Consider the following 15,286-nt stretch of genomic DNA (forward strand, 5'->3'; position numbering starts at 1 on the left):
GTGTGGATTTCAGGGGCAGGGGTGGATTTCATCTAAAAGTCAGAGGAAATGTCACTGTCTTAGGATAGATGGCTCTTGCACGGTCGGGTACTCAGAAAATCCAAATTCATCCCAGTGCATGTTGTAAGTATCAGCTGTGAACTTTGACAACCAGACCTCAAGCAATAACCCACACCTTTATGTAAGGCTGCAGTGAGAGGTTTGATATAGGGAAAATCCGGTCTAAAAGCAGTGATGCATTGGCACAGGCTGCTGGGGAAGTGCTGTGGCACTGAGGGACATGGCCTTCATGATTCTGAGAGGAGCCACAGCAACCTCCCGCATCACTGTGGGGCAGGGCCCGTCCCCCTGAGCCGCCATGGCCGCCTGCCATTTTCCTCCTGCAAGGACTGCGCCCATAGCAACCCTGCTGCGGTGTGGGGGAAGGACTGGAAGAAGAGGAGAACGCGGCTCCAGCCCTATTCCGGCCAGTGAGACCGCTCCGCCCGCAGCCTTATCCCCGCGTCCTCCCCTGACAGCCGGGCCGGGCTGTGCTGCTCCTTGTCCCGCTTCCCCCCATCGGCCGTGAGGGGGACGCCCGCGGGGCGGCTGTGCCCGCGCTTTCCGGCTCTCCTCAGTTGTTTTGCCCGTTAGTTAACTTCATATTTCGTATTGGGCCCACCTAAAATACCCCAGACTAATCGATATTTGCCAAACACGCGGAGAAAGGTGGCATAACCCCCACGGGCACTGCCGGGATGGGGTTATAACCCCACACAGGGCTCAGGACCTCGGTCTTTGCCCACTGTGTGGTTTTGTGCCTCATCCCCTTCAACTGCTGCCAAAAAGCACCACAATGGCTTATTTTTGTGTGTTATGGAGATGTAGGGAAAACCTAACACTGTCTCCCTCCCTCAGGCTGAGTAATTTCTTGGGTGAATTCTGGTTAAGTACCATTGTAACACTCACTCTTTTATCTACTTCTTTCTACAGGGCAACTAGGGAACAAGCATTTGATAACAAAGTGCACTGAAAATATTTATGGAAAATATCACTTGCTCTCAAAACCAGTTGTGTTTTGTAGGGAGTTTGTGTTAACAGCTGTTCATTAAACTCCAGTCCCAGCTGTGCTCGTGGTGCCTGAGCCATGGGGCTGCAGCTTGGCACCCACCTGCACACAGCTGTAGTTCATTGCCCCTTCCGGAAGAAAAAAGAGGGCAAAATTGTTCTGGATTAAAAAACAGTAAATATTACCTTGAACCCATTGCACTGGTACGTGGTGTTAAGCACATTTGTGCTCTGGCAAGCAGTCTGGTTGGCTAGATATGCTTCTGATGTCAGCCTGCATCACCGTGCTGAAGTCTGTAACCCTCACCTGGCATCGTGAGAAGTCTCTCCCTTGGGGGAAAATCAGGTCCTAGTGATGCTTTGTTTAGAAAACACAACACGAGAATGCTGCATGTACTTAAGTTCTATTTAAAAACATGGACCCCAGGAGGTCCCTTCCAACATGAGCTGTTCTGAGTTGCAGCTGGTGTTGGTTCATGCACTGTTTTGCTGCCTCTGTGCAGGGCAGTGGTACAGCCTGGCGCTTGGGGGAGTGGGAGTGAAGTGATGGTACACCAGGGTGTGATACAACACTCAGCTTTGCTTAATGAAACAGTTTAACACCCTCTTTTCCTCTCTGTGGCAGTGCTGAATCTGGCCAAGCATTACTTTCATGCTACAGACTACATGGGAACAGGTATAAGTACTGGTAAACAACGTCAGCTGTTTTCATCATAATTTCTGCTTTTATGTACGCCAGGCACCTTTGAGCAGCAACTCATTGATATGCTTTAACATTTTTGATCTCACATTTATAACTATTTGAACTGTTGCCTCAATTTCTTCTCCATGGGCAGGAAAACTGAGGCTCTAATAACTTAAGACCAATATTTCTGTGTATGCTTGACTTGCAGAACAACAACCTGCCTCTTCAAGACTTCTTAGAGCCTGAAATTTAATCAAAGAGTGTTGGTGCGTTTTGGTTCCAGAATGACGACTACTCCAGAAGGTGATTATCAATTGTTTTGGCTTACTCATATGCTTAGCTATCTCAAGTTAGCCATCCCAGCCATTAAAACTACTTACATCACTTATTTTTATTGGCAAATATAGGCAAAATGCCAAAATGTTGCAAGAGGATTTAGATATCCAGCTCCCATTGTTTACAGTTACAGTGTCAAACAGTAACTAGGCCTGAAGGAAAATACAGACTATTTGATCCCATGGCCTGGTGATGGTTTTTTTGTTTTTTTTTTGGACCACGCTGTGTCTACATTAAGAGTTTGATTCTGAGCCACTGAAGTCCATGAAAACACTATTGACTTTGGTGGGAGAAAAATACTAGGTTTCTAACAAAGTAACCTGTGCCAGAGCAGTGCTATGGGTATAGCAGCAGAACAGAGCAGGATGACTAACACATTGTATAAAGCATTGCTTTTATGTAACAGCTTTAACTGATAGGTTCAGCTCAGTCAAGAGCATCTGCGTGACCTTATGTCCTATTAGCAAGGTTTGCCTACTTAGCGAAGGGCCCTTGGTGTGCCGTGTCCTTGGGTGGCAGTAAGGAGTGTGGCCATGCAGAGCCCCTGAGGAGCAATGGCTGAACACCTGAAGGCGTGATTGATGAAACAGTTTAGGAAGAGAGCCAGCATTGGGTTGGACTTGATCCAGCATCTGTATACATAGATGGAGTTGCTCTGCTGTCCTGTTCTTTATCTGTGGCTGGAGGGGAAGTGGCTCTTTCAGGTTCTTGAACATTGGTTTGCTTATGGGAAACACAAAGGGCTAAAGACTTGTGCTGATACAAGTTACACTCTCATAGGTTACACTATTGTCTGGTTCTTATAAACTGTCACCCTGATGCTTATTTGATTCATCACTTCTTTCATCTCTCTGAAATGTGACTGAGCTGGCTAATGCTTTTATTATCCCTCACTAGATGTCAGGAAGAAGCAAACTTACACCAGTGTACATGAGGCAGTGAAAGCTGGTGATGTAGAACAGCTTGCATTAATGATAAAACGTGGAGCCTCTATCAACGAGGTGGATTTAGTCCACAAGTTCACACCATTGCACTGTGCTGCACACTCTGGAAGCCTGGAGGTAAAATCATAAAATCATAGAATAACCTGGGTTGAAAAGGACCACAATGATCATCCAGTTTCAGCCACCTGCAGGGTTGGCAACAACCAGACCAGGCTGCCCAGAGTCACATCCAGCCTGGCCCTGAATGCCTGCAGGGATGGGGCATCCACAGCCTCCTTGGGCAACCTGTCACCACCCTCTGTGTGAAAAACTTCCCTCTAATCTCTAACCTAAACCTCCCCTGTCTCAGTTTAAATTCATCCCCCCTTGTCCTAAAAATATCTACCCTTGAAAACAGCCATTCCTCTCCTGTTTATGTTAGTGTTTGGACACAGCAAGGTTTTATGGGTTAACATTTTCCTCTGGGGAGAGGCTGAACACAACATTGCTAGCTTTGATCAAGCTAGATCTATAATCTCTGCCTGCTCTTTTTTTCTGATTTAAGGTATTCACTAAGGAAAGATGTGCAGTTTGTTAGGACTACATTTTACCTTTCTGAAGCCCCAGGCAGTTTATGTAATCAGTGTTCTCAGATTTTACAAAATCAGAGCTTTTCTAACACCAAACAAGGTGTGCCTTCTGGTCTCCCCTTCTAGCCTCATTACCTTCTTTTGTCCTTTTGTTTTCCCCTTCACTCAGAACACTTGGAAAATCCATAAGGATATGTTTAATATTCTGAAAGTGACTGAGCCAAGCGAGAAGTGACACAGAAATGTTTGTTCATTTCCCAGTGTTCTGTCCCATGCCTCATTCTCTACAGAAACAGTTCAAATACAGTTCATTTTCATAAGCAAGAACACTGACTGTTGATGCAGAAATGATTTGATTTCCAGAAGGACTGAGCTGCTGCATTCAGCACAACATTCACCTTCCTGTTACAGCCTCCTTGTGCAATGTTTATAGCGATCTTACTTTGAAACAGCAAGGCTGTAAATAACCGTATAAAAAATGAAGTCCCAAAGGAAAGAGAGCTGGAGACTAGCCTAAAAGAAGACAGTAAATAGTAATGATGTGTAACAAAAAGCTTTAACTAGTTTTGTAGTTTATTATTTTCTTAATTGTTCTTTAAGCTTTCCATGGAAAGCAATAACACCTGCTGAAAAAAAGGTGAATAAAGTTAAAATAATCTGTGATGGGTGAGAGGAGAGATGGGATTACATATACTCAAGAAAGCCTAATAAATGAACTGAGGCTTTACTTTTGATTCATGGCATCTTTCCTGCTGTTCATTTTAGCTGGACTTCAAATGAGCATCTTTGCACCATTTTTCCCCAGTGTTTTTACCTCATGCCACATCAACGCTCTCACAGTCTGCATTTTAAGTATGGAATTGTAAGATAAAGAAGGCACACTGCAAGTCATTGCAATTAGTAGGTTGGTTGTGCTTTTTGTGCCCTTGGATGAAGCCTTGAGACCATGTCATTTCCTAACACTGTTTGAAATGTAACATCTACTGTTGATTTATAGTTAGCATTTGCCTCAGATGAGTTATAAGAATTGTTATGGAATAAGAGTTTATTAAATGAATAAGAGCTTGTTTTTGGTTGCACAGTGCCTTCACTGGTTGCTCTGGCATGGAGCTGATGTGACACGTGTGACAGTCAGAGGCTGGACAGCAGCTCACCTTGCGGCAATCCGTGGGCAGGATGCTTGCATGCAGGTATGTAGAGATATTCACTCTCCAGCAAAAGGAAGGCAGGCCTTTGGTTTGGACACTTCCTTATGAAGATCAGTGGAAGTGCTCCTACTGGAGCTGGCTCTGTGTCTTTACAGCTGAAACCAAGTCACTGGTAAAATGACTGCACTCGTTTGTTCCCTCTGTGCTATCAGATTTATCAGAGGAACCCAGCTGACCATCTCAAGTCACCCTGTGAGACAGTGTTTGCTCTTTCAGCCTGTGAGCTTTGCATTTCTTGTAGGCTTTGTTAATAAATGGAGCAAACCTAGAAGCTCAAGATGACCGCGGGTGCACTCCATCACACCTGGCTGCAGCCCATGGGCAGTCGTACACATTGCAAACCATACTGCGAAGTGGAGCGGTGAGAGCCTTCTACCTGCAATTCCCTAATGCGGAGCCAGAGTCTGGTATCCTTTTCCATACCAAACCCCTCACTAACTGAGGTTTGGGACTATAGATTAACCTCTGTTGGTACATTCTCATTGGTGACGCTGTGAATTTATTTGTAGTGTAAATTTGCATTTTTTTAATCGTAAGATGTTAAAAAAATCCAGTTGTGTATTATATAACGACTAACATGGTGGTAGATGTCTGAAAACACAACTTTTATGTGTGTTTTATTTCAATGAAGCCACGAACCTGTGAGAAATACGTCTTATGCTGCTTTCGTGGCTTGAATTTGGAGAAATATTTGATTTTGTTTAAATAAAGTAGCACAATGAACTGTTGATACTTATTTATGGAATGTCTCGTGTCTAAGCTTCATAAACAAACTAACCTGCAGCTTTCGTTTTAGAATGTAAACGCAGCAGACAGGAATGACTGGAAGCCTGTTCATTATGCTGCTTTTCATGGTGGCTTGGGCTGTTTGCAGCTTCTTGTTAGATGGGGAGCACGCATAGGTGATGTGGATACTGATGGAAACCTTCCAGGTATGTCAGGAATAATCATTTGGTTTTTCAGCCCTTGTTGTGGATGTGATAACTCTAGCACATCATATATAAAACACACAAGCAGCATTGATAGGATGATAATGGTTTGGTAAGACAGAAGGGAACAACTTAAAAATAAAAAAGGAGATTAAATGGTAGGAATAAATTCTTTCTAAATTCAAGACTAAAAGGTAAAAGCAGAAGTGAAAGGGAAAAGCAAGACTGAAAGGGAAAAGCAAGACTGAAAGGGAAAAGCAGCAGTGAAAGAGAAGAGCAGCAGTGAAAGAGAAGAGCAGCAGTGAAAGAGAAGAGCAGCAGCGAAAGGCAAAAGCAGCAGTGAAAGGGAAATACAGCAGTGAAAGGGAAATACAGCAGTGAAAGGGAAAAGCAAGACTGAAAGGGAAAAGCAAGACTGAAAGGGAAAAGCAAGACTGAAAGGGAAAAGCAGCAGTGAAAGAGAAGAGCAGCAGTGAAAGGGAAAATCAGAGGTGAAAGGGAAGAGCAGCAATGAAAGGGAAAAGTAAGACTAAAAGGGAAAAGCAGCAGTAAAAGGGAAAAGTAAGACTAAAAGGGAAAAGCAGCAGTGAAAGGGAAAAGCAGCAGTGAAAGGGAAAAGCAGCAGTGAAAGGGAAAATCAGAGGTAAAAAAAAATCAGAGGTGAAAGGGAAAATCAGAGGTGAAAGGGAAGAGCAGCAGTGAAAGGGAAAAGTAAGACTAAAAGGGAAAAGCAGCAGTAAAAGGGAAAAGTAAGACTAAAAGGGAAAAGCAGCAGTGAAAGGGAAAAGTAAGACTAAAAGGGAAAAGCAGCAGTGAAAGGGAAAATAAGCAGTGAAAGGGAAAATCAGCAGTGCAAGAGTAAATCAGAAATGAAAGGGAAAAGCAAAACAAAAAGGTAAAATCAGCAGTGAATGGGAAAATCAGCAGTTAAAGGGAAAATCAGCAGTGAAAGGGAAAATCAGCAGTGAAAGGGAAAATCAGCAGTGAAAGGGAAAAGCAGCAGTGAAAGGGAAAAGCAGCAGTGAAAGGGAAAAGCAGCAGTGAAAGGGAAAAGCAGCAGTGAAAGGGAAAAGCAGCAGTGAAAGGGAAAAGCAGCAGTGAAAGGGAAAAGCAGCAGTGAAAGGGAAAAGCAGCAGTGAAAGGGAAAAGCAGCAGGGAAAGGGAAAAGCAGCAGGGAAAGTGAAGAGCAGCAGGGAAAGGGAAAAGCAGCAGGGAAAGGGAAAAGCAGCAGGGAAAGGGAAGAGCAGCAGGGAAAGGGAAAAGCAGCAGGGAAAGGTAAAATCAGCAGTGAAAGGGAAATTCAGCAGTGAATGGGAAAATCAGCAGTGAAAGGTAAAATCAGCAATGAAAGGGAAAATCAGGACTTAAAGGGAAATTCAGACGTGAATGGGAAAATCAACAGTGAAAGGGAAAATCAGCAGTGAAAGGGAAAAGCAGCAGTGAAAGGGAAAAGCAAGACTGAAAGGGAAAAGCAAGACTGAAAGGGAAAAGCAGCAGTGAAAGAGAAGAGCAGCAGTGAAAGGGAAGAGCAGCAGTGAAAGGGAAGAGCAGCAGCGAAAGGCAAAAGCAGCAGCGAAAGGGAAAAGCAAGACTGAAAGGGAAAAGCAAGACTGAAAGGGAAAAGCAAGACTGAAAGGGAAAAGCAAGACTGAAAGGGAAAAGCAAGACTGAAAGGGAAAAGCAGCAGTGAAAGAGAAGAGCAGCAGTGAAAGAGAAGAGCAGCAGTGAAAGGGAAAATCAGAGGTGAAAGGGAAAATCAGAGGTGAAAGGGAAAATCAGAGGTGAAAGGGAAAATCAGAGGTGAAAGGGAAAAGTAAGACTAAAAGGGAAAAGCAGCAGTAAAAGGGAAAAGTAAGACTAAATGGGAAAAGCAGCAGTGAAAGGGAAAATAAGCAGTGAAAGGGAAAATCAGCAGTGCAAGAGAAAATCAGAAATGAAAGGGAAAAGCAAAACAAAAAGGTAAAATCAGCAGTGAATGGAAAAATCAGCAGTTAAAGGTAAAATCAGCAGTGAAAGGGAAAATCAGCAGTGAAAGGGAAAAGCAGCAGTGAAAGGGAAAAGCAGCAGTGAAAGGGAAAAGCAGCAGTGAAAGTGAAGAGCAGCATTGAAAGGGAAAAGCAGCAGGGAAAGGGAAAAGCAGCAGGGAAAGGGAAAAGCAGCAGGGAAAGGGAAAAGCAGCAGGGAAAGGGAAAAGCAGCAGGGAAAGGGAAATTCAGCAGTGAATGGGAAAATCAGCAGTGAAAGGGAAAATCAGGAGTTAAAGGGAAAATCAGACGTGAATGGGAAAATCAACAGTGAAAGGGAAAATCAACAGTGAAAGGGAAAATCAGCAGTGAAAGGGAAAAGCAGCAGTGAAAGGGAAAAGCAGCAGTGAAAGGGAAAAGCAGAAATGAAAAAGAAAATCAGCAGTGAAAGGGAAAAGCAAGACTGAAAGGGAAAAGCAGCAGTGAAAGAGAAGAGCAGCAGTGAAAGAGAAGAGCAGCAGTGAAAGAGAAGAGCAGCAGTGAAAGGGAAAATCAGAGGTGAAAGGGAAAATCAGAGGTGAAAGGGAAGAGCAGCAGTGAAAGGGAAAAGTAAGACTAAAAGGGAAAAGCAGCAGTAAAAGGGAAAAGTAAGACTAAAAGGGAAAAGCAGCAGTGAAAGGCAAAAGCAAGACTAAAAGGGAAAAGCAAGACTAAAAGGGAATAGCAAGACTAAAAGGGAAAATAAGCAGTGAAAGGGAAAATCAGCAGTGCAAGAGAAAATCAGAAATGAAAGGGAAAAGCAAAACAAAAAGGTAAAATCAGCAGTGAATGGGAAAATCAGCACTTAATGGGAAAATCAGCAGTGAAAGGGAAAAGCAGCAGTGAAAGGGAAAAGCAGCAGTGAAAGGGAAAAGCAGCAGTGAAAGGGAAAAGCAGCAGTGAAAGTGAAGAGCAGCAGTGAAAGGGAAAAGCAGCAGGGAAAGGGAAAAGCAGCAGGGAAAGGGAAAAGCAGCAGGGAAAGGGAAAAGCAGCAGTGAATGGGAAAATCAGCAGTGAAAGGTAAAATCAGCAGTGAAAGGGAAAATCAGGAGTTAAAGGGAAAATCAGACGTGAATGGGAAAATCAACAGTGAAAGGGAAAATCAGCAGTGAAAGGGAAAAGCAGCAGTGAAAGGGAAAATCAGCAGTGAAAGGGAAAAGCAAGAGTAAATGGGAAAAGCAGCAGTGAAAGGGAAAAGCAGCAGTGAAAGGGAAAAGCAGCAGTGAAAGTGAAGAGCAGCAGTGAAAGTGAAGAGCAGCAGTGAAAGTGAAGAGCAGCAGTGAAAGGGAAAAGCAGCAGTGAAAGGGAAAAGCAGCAGTGAAAGGGAAAAGCAGCAGTGAAAGGGAAAAGCAGCAGTGAAAGGGAAAAGCAGCAGTGAAAGGGAAAATCAGCAGTGAAAGGGAAGAGCAGCAGTGAAAGGGATGAGCAGCAGTGAAAGGGAAAAGAAAGACTAAAACGGAAAAGCAGCAGTGAAAGGGAGAAGCAGCACTGAAAGGGAAAAGCAAGATTAAAAGGGAAAAGCAAGATTAAAAGGGAAAATCAGCAGTGAAAGGGAAAATCAGCAGTGAAAGGGAAAAGCAGCAGTGAAAGGGAAAAGCAGCAGTGAAAGGGAAAAGCAGCAGTGAAAGGGAAAAGCAAGACTAAAAGGGAAAAGCAGCAGTGAATGGGAAAGCAAGACTAAAAGGGAAAAGCAGCAGGGAAAGGGAAAAGCGGCAGGGAAAGGGAAAGGAGCACAGAAAAGCAGCACTGAAAGTGAAAAGGAACAAGAAAATGCAGCACTGAAAGGGAGAAGCAGAACTGATAAAGAAAAGGAGCCGTGAGAGGGAAAAGGAGCCGTGAGAGGGAAAAGGAGAACTGATAAAGAAAAGCAGCCCTGAAAGGGAAAAGCAGCCCTGAAAAAGAAAATAAGCAAAGAAATGCAGCCCTGAAAGGAAAAAGCAGTCCTGAAAGTTAGAAGGAGCCCCGAAAGGGAATGGAACAGCATAAAGTAACACTGACAGGGAAAAGGAGTACATAAAGGGCAAAGGCAGCACTGAAAGAGAAAAGGAGCCCTGAAATGGAAAAGCATCAAAGCAAGGGAAAAGAAGCACGGAAAGGTAAAAGGAACAAGCACAGGGAGCAGGCAGGTAGGCACAGCAAAGCAGCAAGCAAAGCCCAATCTCTCAGAGGGGGCCTGCTAACAGGAAGCCCAGCTATTGCCCTTCCAAAGAAACTCCACCATTTTGACAGCCAAAACAGAAACTACGGTTTCGGTTCTCATGACTCTTCCCTGCGCTCCCAAATAAATGGTTTCGTGACATCCTCTACCACACTGCAACTGCTCAGAATAATCAAAATTATATCATTCATGACATAAGAAACTCACTTTTGCCTGGTGGCAACGACAGTCCATTCCCATCCTGTCCCTCCATGTAATGAACATTGCATTTGGCCTTCTAACAGCCTCCTGGATGAATCCACCAAAAGCAAGGAAGCACCCTGCCCTTACTCTGAAGAGAGAAAGAAAGCAAGGTTCATGGAAACAGGCACACAAGGCTCGCAACAAGACACGGTGCTCCAGATCATGACAGAGATAGGGCTACCACAGTGCCAGAACATGATTTACCACTAAAGGAAACATCTGGGAGCACATTCACAACTTCAGCACAAGCTGTAATGGCTCAGCATATTTAGCTTTCTTATCGTTCAGCTGGAGAACGAGATAGTCCGAAGTATCAGTCAGCAAGCACTCGGATGAGCCTGCCCTCTGGTTTTAACGATGACAGACATCATTACTGCCACCTCTGACACCTTACCAGGAGATGCTTCCATTTATTAGCCTGGTCTTGATTCCTTCCATCAGCAGCTGCTCCTAAACTGACCTCCATTCATACAGTGATACCACTGACTTCTAGCACGAGCTGACCTGCAAGACAGAGAAGAGAAAGCAGGATGGCAACAAACACTGACATAGCACGTTCAAATATTCTTGAACAGCCATAAAAGAGACAAAACAGGAGAGAAACGCATCCGCAGCAACACCCAGGTTCATAAAGAAATGCAACTCCAGCCTGGCCTCAGCAGCCCTTATATATTTCTTACACATTTGATTAAGCCAACTGCAATTTGAACCAGGAGAATTCACAGTCTCTTGCAAATGTCACCGTAAAGCAGAATAGGACACAGCAAAAAAAAAAAAAAAAAAAGAAAAAAAAAAGAAATATAAAGAAAAGAAGCAAGCCAAAAACCAGGGAATCAAAGTTTAAAAAACCACAGAAAACAAACAGAAAAAAAACACATACTATCTGTAACAGCAGAAAGACTAGCACAGTGTGAATATACTACAAAGGTAAGGAAAGAATGGCTCACCCACCACTGAGGATGGAAGTGCACAGAACAAACTCCACAGAGGAGAAACCATCAAAAAAAATTCCACCCAGGGGCAGTCAGCCTTCAAAAATGAGCTGTAAGAGAGGTGCAGCCAGGCTCCATCCCTTCCAGTCTCTCAGCTGCATTGGCCTCACCTGCACTAACCAAGGCTGACCAGGTCCCTTCCCTAGGTGATAATCAGTGGCTCAGACTGTGATTCAACAGTTCTCATACAGTGTATCTAAAGAAAAATAGCAAAGCATAGATGAAAAACAAAACAACAAATAAACCATGAAGGATTTTAGGAAATAACACAGAATTAAAAAAAATAATAATAATAAAAGCAAAGAAAAAATAATAACTCAAACAAAAGAAAAAAACTAAGACAAGGAAAAACAGAAAAAAACTTATAAAAAAACCAAAAAACAAAAAACAAAAAAAAAAAACAAAAAAAAACCACGACATAGAAAACACCAAATAGGAAAGAAAACCATAGAACTGCAAAGGAAAAAAAATAACACAGCAAAGCAAGGCACAGATGATAAAAAACAACAAGGAAAACACACCTCCCTGACATGACATCTTGCCTCCTGAGCAGGTCACAGTGTCCCTCACTCAGATGTAGAGCAGGGAGGAAGATGAGACCCCACGTGTTCCTTGCTGCACACTCCCATCTAAAAGGTCCATATGCTCCTTGGGAAGCACAATGCCACCTGGGGAAAAGAGAAAGCAGGAACAGGACATGCAGGCGGCTATCACCCAGCAGAAGGCCAGATCCTTCCATCTGTTATCCGCTCCTCTTTTTAGTCCTAATAGGGCCCCGAGGATACAGAAATAGCAGTGCTTAGCAGAAGGACTCGGAGAAGGACCGGTAGAAACTGTCAGGAGGACAACTGGCATCGTGTGGACACAAACAGGCTGTTGGTGCAAGGAAGAAAACAGCACCTGAGCATTTCACCAGACAGGTTCCCTCCTCTCTGTCTTCCTGCAAAGATACAAGGATAAAAACCTCATTTCCTCTGAGCAACAATTGGAAACAAGACCAGAAAATTATTCATTCAAAGGCACTTCTAGGAGATGTATAACAGAGTCCTTCCCAGTTACACGAGCTTACGCTGTGGCCTTTGGTGAAACAAGCTGCCTTTGTGGTCCTGAGGACTCCTTTTTGTCATCTGTTGGGCACAGCAAGAGAGCTTTTCTTGTACAAATCTATGCCCTGTGTACCTTTCTCCATCCCAAAACCTAGAGTTGCGGTGCAGACACTGGATGCTGACCAGAGCAGTAAAAGAACAGAAGAGGGGAAAAGCAGATACAGGTAAGACACCTAAAAGAAAGGAAAAGAGCAGAAGAGAAGGAAGGATACGGTTAAGAACAAAGGACAGAAGATGGAAAGTGCTATAGAGGATTGGACTGGACATGAGCAGATCAGAGCTACACCAAGGTGTGGCTTCTCCCTGTGTCCCTGTCCACCACTGGCAACATCCCCCAATGACAGGGATGATGCTGCTCCAGCAGCTGATGGGGTTGTGGTCTGGGGTTACGTTCTATGCAGAGCCTCCAGAACGTGCTACAGACCTCCAGTTCCCTGCCACTTCTTTTTTTTCCAGGTGTCTGCACACAAGGAACAGGTGTTCTCTATGCCCTGCATGCTGGTAATTAGTGTGGGCAATTACTGTGTATGAACTGGGGGAGGAAAATTCAGGGGTGGGATAGTGAGGAGGAATTGGAGGGGGCTGGGAAATTGTTTGGGTGGGATTGTAGAGATCAGGTATGACTGTTAGGATGGGGGATATTTGGTTGGAAATATTGTCATTTCTATTACTCATTGCTTTGTATAAGTTATTAAATGCTTTATGTTCCCTCTGCTACATCTCTGCTTGCAGTCATTTGTGCAGTGACAAAGGTCCTCAGCTCTACATGCCCACCTCCAGGGCAGGATGGAGCACCACAGATGGCAGTGTTCCACAGCTGCCACCAGCAGACCCAGCTCGTCCCTCCACACCTGAGGTGTGAGTGGCTGTGAGAGGAATGTCTCTGTGGAAGTGCAGCTCATTCCTCCCCTCTGATGGGGGCAGAAGGCATCTGCATTTCCCTCATGGCTCTTATTTCCTGTGTTACTGTGGGAAATGAGCTGAGCCACTGTGCCTCCCTACTATGGCAAGCTCTGCAGCTCTGCCACTGTCTTTATACTCAGCTGTTCTTGTGTGTAATGCTCCACACTTGGACCCTGCAGAGCCCAAAGGCCTCCTTGGCTGCTGTTACTCACCTGGACATTGAGGGTGCTGTGTCTCCAGTCTGTACCTGCTTCCAGGTGGCACTTGCAAGACACTGCGAGTCCACCTGGTTGGAACTGCAGTTAACAAACACAAATGTGAAAGAAATAAGAAAGGATTCTTTCATTTCACAGGCTTTCATCTCCATTGAAAGATGTTCTGCTGTGCAGCACAGCTGGGAGCATTTCATATGTGCAAAAAAGGGGGATAGGCCCTGGCTGTGCCGGGCCCCCTTCCGGCCCAGGCCCCAAAGCAGCCCCGACTGTGCTGGGTTCCCCTCTCACCTGGGCCCTGCAGTGGCCTCAGCTGTGCCTGGTCCCCCTCTGCTCTGGGCCCTGAGCTGGCCCCAGCTGTGCCTGGTCCTCCTCCATCCTGGGCCCCAAGGCCCTGCCTCTGCCTGCTCCCCCTCTGCTCTGGGCCCTGAGCTGGCCCTAACTGTGCCAGGCCCCCCTCTGGCACAGGCCCTGCCTCAAGCCCCGCCCCCTGTGGGCAGCAGTGCTAGTGCCTGTTGGTTTTGCTCTCTTCCCTCTTCTTTCCCTGTTCTCTTCACAAATGCTTTCAGATCCCCCAGGATGACGTGCACTGACACTGCTGCCTTCTTCCTGCACAAACGTTCTGGGCAGCTCAGCTTTTTCTACAGAGCAGCGTGCCTTTGGAAGTGCTTGGAGGATGTAAACTAACAGCAAGAGAACACTGAGCTCTTCTGGGTCTTTCTAGACATGGCAAAGGGACAGGAGAGTGTGCTCAGCCTCGAGTGGTTGCTTGTATGCAGAAATCACAGTTGTCAACATCTGTGCTGTTTTGCTGTAGGCAGTAGTGTGTGACAAGAAGCCTACAATTATCAATTTAGTGAACGTAATTAATTGTAACAGTTCCCCTTCCTTCTTCCCTCGACACTTGGGTTATGGAGTTCTCCTATGCTATGTGCCGGTGTAATACCTCTGAGCCACAGCACTGTTGCGTTTAGCAAAGCTCATGGCAACAGGCTTTGGCCAACCTCAGAGCTACGTAGATGATGAGAAGATATCCGATGATAGGAGAGAAAATGAACAAGCTCCAAGGTAAGTGTTGTTTTTTCCTTCTAGTCAGCACGCCATCGCTAAATCTTCCATGCTGTGACTTTTATCTTGATAGTGATGATCCCTTAACCTCACACCTTTAGCACAGCACTTTCTGTGGAGATTCCCACCAGTGACAAAGTATTAGTGCCGCTTTTCTGCCTGTTTCTTTTTTGTCTGTATTTTCCAGAATGTGGGTATTTCTTTCATTGCCCACAAACACTGCCCAGTGCAGGAGGAGGCAGGGACAAGAGTCAGGAGCAAGGGCAGAATAGTTTCTCTGTTAGTGAATGGAATGCCAGTGTTTTCTGCATATGGACTTGCCATAGTGCTTCTTACAAGGCCTAACAGTGGGATGAAATGTGCCCTGAAGCAGGTGTGCTTGCAGGAAGGCAAAAGAGAAATGCAGATAATGCTAAGGGGGGCCACTAAGATGATCAGAGGGCTGGAGCACCTTTCCTATGAGAACAGGTTGAGGGAACTGGGCTTGTTGTGCTTGGAAAAGAGAAGGCTCCAGGGAAACCTCACTGTGGCCTTCTAGTATTTGAAAGGAGCATATAAACAGGCAGGGGAATGGCTGTTTACGAGGGTGGATAGTGATAGGACAAGGGGGAATGTTTTTAAAGTGATACGGGGACGTTTAGGTTGGATATTAGGTTGATGTTTTTCACACAGAGGGTGGTAACGCACTGGAACAGGTTGCCCAGGGAGGTTGTGGATGCTCCATCCCTGGAGGCATTCCAGGCCAGGCTGGATGTGGCTCTGGGCAGCCTGGTCTGCTGGTTGGAGACCCTGCACACTGTGGTCCTTTTCAACCCAGGCTATTCTATGAGTCTATGGCTGTACGATTGTATCAGACCTCAGGGAAGTCACGTATCAGACCTCA

At 45.1% G+C, this 15,286-nt stretch overlaps 1 long non-coding RNA gene across 5 annotated transcripts; it reads right to left on the minus strand.

Annotated features, from left to right (window-relative positions):
- Positions 1–1,432: 1,432 nt before the first annotated feature.
- LOC146755707 (uncharacterized) lies at positions 1,433–13,416 on the minus strand. 5 transcript variants are annotated; one of them, XR_014937943.1, is made up of 6 exons: positions 13,336–13,416; positions 11,636–11,782; positions 11,225–11,310; positions 10,517–10,626; positions 10,087–10,210; positions 1,433–3,123 (listed from the first exon to the last, which is right to left on the minus strand). It is a non-coding gene; the product is annotated as an uncharacterized LOC146755707 (long non-coding RNA). The 5 variants fall into 5 exon arrangements; XR_014937942.1 differs by lacking the exon at positions 13,336–13,416 and having other exon boundaries at positions 1,433–1,974; positions 2,989–3,123; positions 11,636–13,041; XR_014937939.1 differs by lacking the exon at positions 13,336–13,416 and having other exon boundaries at positions 11,636–13,041.
- Positions 13,417–15,286: the final 1,870 nt, after the last annotated feature.

Source organism: Coturnix japonica, chromosome 31 (assembly GCF_054131305.1).
Source record: "Coturnix japonica strain WE chromosome 31, WE-NBRP24, whole genome shotgun sequence".
Lineage (NCBI taxonomy): Eukaryota > Metazoa > Chordata > Aves > Galliformes > Phasianidae > Coturnix > Coturnix japonica.